Source organism: Sturnus vulgaris, chromosome Z (genome assembly GCF_052056855.1).
Source record: "Sturnus vulgaris isolate bStuVul1 chromosome Z, bStuVul1.hap1, whole genome shotgun sequence".
Classification (NCBI taxonomy): domain Eukaryota; kingdom Metazoa; phylum Chordata; class Aves; order Passeriformes; family Sturnidae; genus Sturnus; species Sturnus vulgaris.
The window spans coordinates 42,944,644-42,953,583 of record NC_142283.1 but is presented as its reverse complement, the minus strand read 5'-3'; the positions used below and the strand labels follow the sequence as shown (position 1 = coordinate 42,953,583).

Genomic DNA, 8,940 nt, shown 5'->3' with positions numbered 1-8,940 from the left:
ATGATCCAGTCCAACCCCCTCACCCAGGTAGGGTCATTTACAGCAGCTTATATAAGAACACATCTATGTGGGTTTTGAGTATCTCTAGAGAGGGAAACCTTGCATCTCCAGTGCAGCCTGTTCCAGTGTTTTTCCACCTTCAATTTAAACGAAGTTCTTCCTTATATTGAAATGAAATTTCTCATGTTTATGGGCACTGGTCCTCTTCCTGTTCCTGGACACCACAGAAGAGTCTGGCACCATCCTCCTGGCATCTACCTTTGAGATATTTACACGTGTATTGCTGAGATTTCCTCTCAGTATTCTCTTCTCCAGACTAAATAGGTCCAAATCCTGCAGTCTCTCCTCAGAACAGAGACGCTGCAGACCCTAAATCGCCTTTGTGGTCCTCCGCTGGACCCTCTTCATTTAGCTCCTGGTCTCTCTTTTACTGAGGAACCCAGAACTGAACACAGCACTCCAGATGCGGCCTCACCTGGGCCGAGGACAGGGACAGCACCATCTCCCTCATCCTTCTCCTACACTCTTCCCGATGCACCCCAAGATACCACTGGCCCTCCTAGCCACAGGGGCACTTACGGCTGGCAACTTGTGACCCACCAAATCCCCCTCCAGCTGGGGAGGCGAGGCCAGGTCTGTCGGCAGCAGACGCGTTAAGCTCGGCGCAGGGCGCGGCGGTGCGGGGCGGGCCCGGGCGGATGAGCTCATCGGCGGGCGCCGCGGCCGGGCCGGGCCGGGGGGGAACGTGCGGCGGGTGGCGGCGGCGGCGGCAGCAGCAGCAGCAGCAGCAGCTGGGGCGCCTGGCGGGGCCGGGCAGGGCACGGCGTGTCCCTGTGCGTCCCCGCACCCGCCCTGGGAGCCGGCACGCAGGCGGGGCAGTGGCCGCCGCTGTAAGTGTTCCTTCCCTGTCCGTGCCCCCCGTCCCCGTGCTTCCGGCCGGGCCCCGCCGCGCTCGGCTGGACGGGCTGGAGTGCCGGCCCCGCCGCGCTTCCCGCCGCTCCGCCACGCCTCGCGCGGGGGAGGCGCTGCTGGAAGTCACAACACTTTCCGTCCCTGCCTTCCCTCATAAACTGAGCGGCTGCGCCCCGAGCGTAGGGAGCAGTGCGGGGGGCGGAATTCAAAGCAGAAGGGAGAGTGCGGCCGGCAATCGCTGCTCTCCTTTTTCACGCAGCTTCGGTCAGTGGCCTGCCTGTGGGCTTCTGGTGTCCTGAAAGAACTTTAAACGTGGATCTTTTCGACTCTTTCAAAGCTGCTAATGAACTGTTCCACTCGTTGGCCTCTTTAACACTGGAAACATGTAGGTGAAACGCCTGTCTTAATAAATGGTGGTGTGTAATTCATCGGAAGATTTCAGCTTAGTTGTATGTTAGGTCCTTTACTCAGGAAAATGCTTAAATTGCAGAGGTCTAGTTAAATGGCTGAGGTGGCTCGCCCCAGTGTCAACATCGGAAAGACTTTTTCTGATTCCAGCCTTTTTGACATGGTAGGTGGTATTTATTAGCAAGAGGTGCATTAAGTCGAAAACAGTCATTCTGTTTCAGCACAGATTTTATTTGGGTGCTTCCTATGTATGAATATCATCAGACATGCATGCTCCATGGCCTGAGAGTCAGTCACACACAACCTTTCCTTGCATATTTTGAGTGGCAGTAAATCCAAGGTAGTTCCGTGCCTCTTTAATGCTGTTCGGCATCTCTATAGAATCACTCACTTTGGAGGGACCACTGAATATCATCTAGTCCCTGTTCAAGCAGGGTTAGGTATAGCAAATTACCCAGGTCCATGTCCACCTTGAAATAATTTTGTAAAATAAAAACTGGAAAGTTCTGTCCTTACACAAATATTGGTCATGGGGTTTATTTTGGTTTTGTGGGGTTGTTGGTGTTGTTTTATTTTTTCATTTTGGCGGGGGTTTTTGTTTGTTTTTTTTCATAAACAAAGTTATGGTAAATTTGGGGGCAGAAAATTGTAAAACACATATTTGGTCTCTCTTTATTTTAGATATTTGTTCATTACTGTAATACAAATAATTGTCAATGGAGTAAAGGTGGGTTAAGGACAATATCAGGGTACTCTTCCTAGCTCTAAGTTTTAAGTTATGTTTCTTTTTCATTCTTTCATTGGATGTTTTTCATTGGAATTAGTATTTTGGGGGCAGAAGGGGACTTCTTTTTTTGGTATTTTTCTTCTTATTTAAGCTGAAAGATGGGCTTTTCTCTCCGGGCTCGTAATTTCAGCTCATAGAAGTAAATTTCCCTCTCTGCTAACTTGCTGCTGTAGTTGGTAAAGAAGGTCTTCCATTATGTTTATTATTCCTATAGTTTTCAGGCTTAAAAGGAGACTTCTGGAATGGTACCAGTTGTTTTATCAAGGGCTATCAGTGATTGAATTAATTTTCACATCAAAGCCTCATTACGAAATGAGCTGTTTTTCCTGTGGCTCAGGGCAAGGTCTGTAAGCTCTCTTCTGTGGATTGTTTTATAGTAGTTTAACATGAGCAAATGTTTATGTTAGTTTGTTCAAGCGTTGTTTTCATCTGTAGAACCCATTCTTGCCTTAAAAAGGCTTAAGATCTCTTAACTATTTGTCTTATGTGTGTGTATGGGAAAAAAAGTTTGTAATTACCAAAAATAATGTACCCATATTACTTGCTATTTAAAGAGTACAATTGTTGTTGATGCTGGTGGTCAAAACTAAGTTCTTGCTCAGATCTTAGTGTCTTATATTGTGTGGAAAATGTATAAACCTGTTCTTGGAAGAAGTTGCCTTGAAAGCAGTTTAAAGGGCATTAGTTATTAACCCTTCTAATTATTAAAGAGAATGTATATCCAAAAAGTACTTTTTTTTTCATTTTTAAGTTTCTTTAAATGCTGAGTAGAGAGCATTATAGCCTTAATTTTAACACCTGCTTGTTGAAAGCAGTTGAATTATCTTTTTGGTACAGATGAAGAAAATGATGCTTGGCTGAAGGTGAAGAGAGTCCAAACATGGCTTTATTTTCCTGGTAGAGAAAGCTGGTGTTTAAATGTGTCTAGGTATTGGCCAGCAGCATGCAGGGAAAGTCTGTGTCACTTAAATTCTTCTACACCTTTTGAGGAATACAGCAAGTATGTAAGGCAGACAAGTTGGTCTCTGTGCTTCAGAGATCCTTGTTTGTGGATCAGGATATTAGCTTGCATTACCAGCTGAGGTGCATGTGCCAGGCTATGTGCTTGAGTGACTGTGCATGGAAATAGCTATCTCTGTTGACTTTGATCAAAGCAGATGATTCTGGCAGAATTGGCTGCTGGGAGAAATATCTTCAAACAGGCCTAGCAAAATTGGTAGGGTTCGTCTGACCATCCTTAGTTTGCTGGAAGGCTCAATTTGCATAAATTTCTATGGAGTTACTAAATGGACTATTTTTTCAGGGAAGTATGAAAAACAGAAAAGCTGAGATAGAAATGAGCACTGTCTTAGGGATTGATGCCTGCTACTTGTGTCAGCATTTGTGTGTGAGTTTGTGTGACTCTGATTTTGCACAATAAAATGTAGTGATATGGTTTGGAAGGCGTTAACCGGTTTATGTATTCAAATCTTTGCAGCAACTCCATGTTGGGAGTTTTCCAAGGCTTGGTAGATACCAAGTACAGAGCTGCTTGGATTGGTTGGAGACTTGATCTTCTATTCTGTGGCCCTCTCTTTCATTCACTTTTGTTTTCTAAGATTTTGGAAATGCATGAAAAGCAACAGCTGAAACAAGACGTGTTTTGTGTATGCTTCATGTTTGGCGTGTGCCTTCGTGACAGGAGGCAGGACTATCTTAGGCTACTATGTTTTGTGCCTGCCTGTCAGAGTCGGGTAAGCCGTGACAGTGTCACATGTAAGGCAGTCCTTCGCTGCCTGGTGTAGCAGGAGCGCAATGAAATTAGGCGTGTGCTTGGAGAGGAGTAGTTCAGTGCATTCTGGATAGTGTGTTTCTAGCTCTTGACACTGTATTATGAAGTCATCTCTAATGACCACGCATCTTCTGTTTTTCAAGGTGGGTTTGTTTGGGTTTTAAGTTTGGAAGCCTTTCACTTGCCTCCACCTGGTAGTGTCTCTGGACATTTCAGCAAGTTTAGAGGGTTTTCTAGTTTTCTCATCTGGATTATTACTGTTAGAGTGGAGTTAGACTGGAGTAGCTAGCTATTAGCATTCAAAATAACAGCTTATTGGAATAAAGAAATGTCAATATCAGATCTCATAATAGATCACTTTAGTTTTTAAAATGCTGTTTACAAGTTTAACTAGACTCTTTTGTATAACAGCTTTCCTCCTCCCCTTTCTGGTTCACCATTTGAAATGGATATTCTAGGTAGTTGAGCTGTCACTGGTGGTTTTTTCCTCAACTTTCACTGGACAGATTTATATTTCCAAGTTCTTCCCTATCTCTTTCCTTTTAACTGTAAAACCCGAGACTGTGAGTTACAGTGTATTGCCTATCAAAAAGAAACTTTTTTTTCTACAGATATATTTAGGAACCTTAATCTTGTCCACTTTGCAACTATGTTTTATTTTGCTTGGAAACTTTTTTTTTCTCCTGTTAGTTTTCAGCGGCTAGTGTTTCTAATTCAGGCTGATGCTTTTTGTATTGAGTGGAAAACAATGTTATACAAATATAATTCCCTGAAGGATCATATCTCTCCTGTTTCCCATTCTTCGTGTCATTTATGCAACTCTGTTATGTGCTGGTGATCAAGACTGACTCCATTAATGTTGGCCACCATCTGCTGTTATTGTTTATTCTTTTGCGAACATCTGTCTTCTAAAATATTAAAGCATATAACCAAATAATCAGCTTTCCCTGTAATTTTATTACTTTTATTACTTACAAAATGTACTTACAAAGTATATTTAATAAGAAAGATGCATTGAATTTAAGGCCTGTCTTTAAAATATTCTAGTAATTTTTTATATCTCTGTATGGAAGAAGTATGACATGAAACACTGTTTACTAAATGATCACCAGGACTTTGTAGCAGCATTACAATTTCTAATGTTTTTTGTTTTTTTTTTTAATGCCCCTAGTTCAGCTAGTGAACCCCCTTTTCTAAAAGTGAAATGCATTAATTGCACAGAAATTAAAACCAGTTACTCATATTATGGGCATAATACAGCAAAAAAATATTACAGAAGACTATGTTGAATAAGAGATGTATTTCAAAAAAAGATGTAAAAAATAATGTGTCTTTTCTGCGAATCCAGTACCTTGCTATATGTGTAAGATAGTGAAGAACTTATCATACCAAATCCAATTAATATTTCTCAGAACAGCATATTTATGAAACAGTACTAAAAGATGTACTATTTGCATACACAAAGCTAAAATATGTGCAGAGAACTTTCAAGGTGTACAGCAAGGGTTTTACTTCAGAAGCTGAGGTAGCATGTTTCCTGTATTATATCAACACCATGATTAGGATTTGTTCTCTTATCCTGTTAAGGAAAAATAAAATGAAATACATAATGAAAGACAAATGCTAGACTGAATCAGTTATATGATTGTACACTGTTTGGGAGTTAAGTTTTTTACACTCCATCTCACTTTGTACTCAATTTGACACAAAAAATGTAGGAAAGAATTTGTCCTTTGCAGAAAAGAATCCTTTCTTTGTTTACCTAGGCTTGACTTGCAAATTTGCGTAGTGTTGCAGCTCCTATTAATTCTGCTTATGATTTTAGTACCTGCAGTAGTAATCATGTTGGAGGAATAATAATACTATGATTTGTTTACATTTTTTGGGAAGATTTGATTGAAGAAAAGACACCATAAAGTTATATTTAATCAAATGCAGTTGGAATCAAGTGGTAAATAAAATCATTATTTATAGCCTGTTCAGTTAAACTTCCCAAATTATCACAAATTTATGAAAAGACATCACAGTCTATACAAAGAAGAGCATGGAGTTTACATATTTGATATGCTACCTTTTCTTCCTCACCAATCCCCAGTACCTGTCATTACAACTGTTTGCTTCTGTGTGTGCACACATACTTTCTCTGTGTATCATCTCAGTGGTTAAGTCATGTTGCACCAACGAGGGACAGTCTGAGTGTAGATGCTAAATTTCAAACAAAGGATCAATATCTTGTTTTACTACACTATTGAGCTAGCATTGCTGATTAAAAGCAAATGTACAGATACCTAGACTTTAAACAAATGTAACAAAATATATGCATATAAATAATGTCCTGTTCAGTTATATATTTTGAGAATGGTCCTTTTAAAAAAATTGTGAAAAAGATCATTACCTTTTAACTCTGATATTACATTCTGTTATAACTTTTATTCTCCTCTTTCACAGAAGTCCATCCTTCCTTTACTATTTTTTGCTTATATTGTTTTTCACTTGGCTTTATTTCTGGTTTGTTTTAATGTGATTCCTGTGTTATTTGTTTCATTGCTACAGAGGTTGTGTGCAGGGTCACTCAGTGCCCTGATCTTTGACTTTTTCCTTATTAATAAAAGGCTATCTATTTAAGTGTTCACTGTCTATTTCAGTATCCAAATAAATGATTCATTCCTGTCTTTTCTTCTTGAATAAAACTGATAACTTCCCAAGGTAGTTGAGGTCTAATATTTGATAAGCCAACCAGAAGATGAAGGAGGAGTAGATACCCATCTTGTCTGGGACATAGGCATTTATGCATGAATTTGAATTTGTCATAAAATTAGCAGTGCTGTTCATGACAATGCATCTGTTCGTTTCATGTCAAGTTAATTTTAATGTAACATAACTTTGAGCCCAAATGAAACATTAGGTTATATCCTAATAGCTCCTAATTAGATGATGATCATATATATGTATTAAAATACCTCTACTTAGTTGTTCTAAATTCTGGATAACATTACATTGGCTTTTTGGTTGGTTGGGGGGTTTTGTGGTTTCTTGGGTTTTTTGGGGGGGGGTTGTTTTTTGGTTTTGGGGTTTTTTTGGTGTTTAGTTTTGGTTTTGGTTTTTTGTTTTGGTTTTGGTTTGTTTTTTAAACATTTTCCCCCACTGTAAATACTGTGTGTTTTCAAAAAGAATATCCTTTTACCATCAAATTTCTTGCTTATAAAGCAAGTTAAATAAAACAAGATTAAAATGAACAACTGTTTTGCAGCTCTATTAATATTTGCTTTAGAAAGAAATCTTGAAAATACATTGTGTTAGCACTGATCATACTTCTATTGATTTTGAGCTGATGTAAGTCTGAAGTTCAGAAAAGAATAGTTTAAAGGCAGTGTATGTTGTTCATATTTTATAATGACTTTTAATTTTAAAGAGTGAATTTTATTGCATATGTGCTCAGCTGATTTACTGCATAGAGGCGTAACATTACCTGCACACAAGGGGTCATGCTAAATCCTCTGGAATATCATTACAGAAAACCTTTTCAATTCAACTAAATTAATGTCTGTAGAGAAAATAATGAAAGCACACTTTGAATGTAGTGCTGTTTTTAATCTTGACAAATGTTTTGCATTAATATTTTATGTATGTGCCAGAAAACTTAACTAATTGTATTTTTAAGTCCCTTTGGTTTAGTTTAGTAAGTATTGTGAAATTCTGTGGCTGAAGATTATTATTGTTGTTTTAAGTGTCTTAAAAAAAAAGAAAATATTCTGGCCTTCTCTTGAAAGTGTAGAGAACACTGTTTCCTGGAGTATATTTTGGTATTCTTATACTTAAAATTGTATGGTTTTGTTCTTATTCTCTATTTTCTCATTTGCTTTTTGTTTAGTGTTTCAGTTCAGTAACCAAGAAAAGCAGCTCTACAGAATACAAAAAGCAGTCACTTTTTCCAGTTGTAGAAAATTAGCATAGCGTAATGCTTGAAATGCATGGAGGATAGCTGTATTTTCAAGACAGCTTAATTTTATTTTCTTGTCTTTTCTCTATGCCCCTCTAGGGAGAAGCTGCCTACATCTGCTGTACACACCCAGTCAGGACCTGGGGAATAGCAGGTAATCTTCCCTAATTGCCTCATCCCAAGGCTGGCCTCTCCTCCCTACAATTGCGGACATAGGATAGTACTCACATTTTATCAAAGGTGTCAGTATTATAATAGAACTATTTGCAAATTAAAAATGTGCTTGTGCAAAACAGAAATGTTAGTTCAGTGTTGGATTTTTCTCCACCAAGTCACCTTATTTCTTTTCTCTATCACCAATAATTACTTGACCTACTAGCAGTCATGAGGTTTTGGTAGTCAGAAAAAAATCCAGGGAACATCAGGTTCAGTCCACAGACATCATAGATGCATTGGTTATGCCGCCTGAATTTACTGAGCTATTTCAGTGAAAGAGAGCTTCTGATGTGAGCTTGTTGCATTGGTAAGTTTGCAGAAGTACTGAAAGATTGTTAAAAATTAAAAGGAGGGTTTTTCTCAGCTTGCCTTCTAGAACATCCCTGAAAGAGCTGTTTCTGACAGCTAGAAAGCCACTGAGGTAGGGAGATACTTGCTATGTTCTTGTGCTTTCTGTGAAACTAGTTTAGGGAGCTGTATGGACTTTATGTTTCTTTCCCTGAGTCTTTCACTTAATGATAGTAGCTTGATAGCATGCCCTGGATTCCTACAAAAAAGATATAGCAAGTCTTTGGGGAGTCTGGGCTCCCCTCTGCACTGACTTTGAGAACTATATAAAAATATAGTAAAAATTGTCTTTGGACAGTAACATCTGTGATGAGGTGTACAACTGTGAAATAATGTCACAATCTGTTTTCTTAAGGCACTTAGAACCTGCCTATCATGGTGAGTGTCACTGAAATGACAGGGAGAGCACTGGCCATTGTCATTTCATCCTCTGATATCTATTCCTTATCTAGAAAGCAAATAGAAAGGACTTAATTGGGCTAAAAGTGCATGACTTTGGCTCAATGGTCATAGCAAAACAGAGAATGCACATCAATTTAACTTTGTCATGAACTTCTG

The 8,940-nt window shown here is 39.1% G+C and overlaps 1 protein-coding gene across 10 annotated transcripts in view; it reads left to right on the top strand.

The window, feature by feature from the left end:
- Positions 1 to 1,106: 1,106 nt before the first annotated feature.
- The window catches only part of AOPEP (aminopeptidase O (putative)), a 218,336-nt gene continuing 210,502 nt past the window's right edge, over positions 1,107 to 8,940 (top strand). For 5 of the 10 annotated variants that reach the window (XM_088157124.1, XM_088157125.1, XM_088157121.1 and 2 more), the window contains exons 1-2: positions 1,109 to 1,297; positions 7,918 to 7,972. The gene's annotated coding sequence lies outside the window, so the exon portion shown is untranslated. Of the gene's footprint in view, positions 1,298 to 7,917; positions 7,973 to 8,940 lie in introns of all 10 variants that reach the window. The other 5 variants (XM_088157130.1, XM_088157129.1, XM_088157128.1 and 2 more) reach the window with 4 other exon arrangements.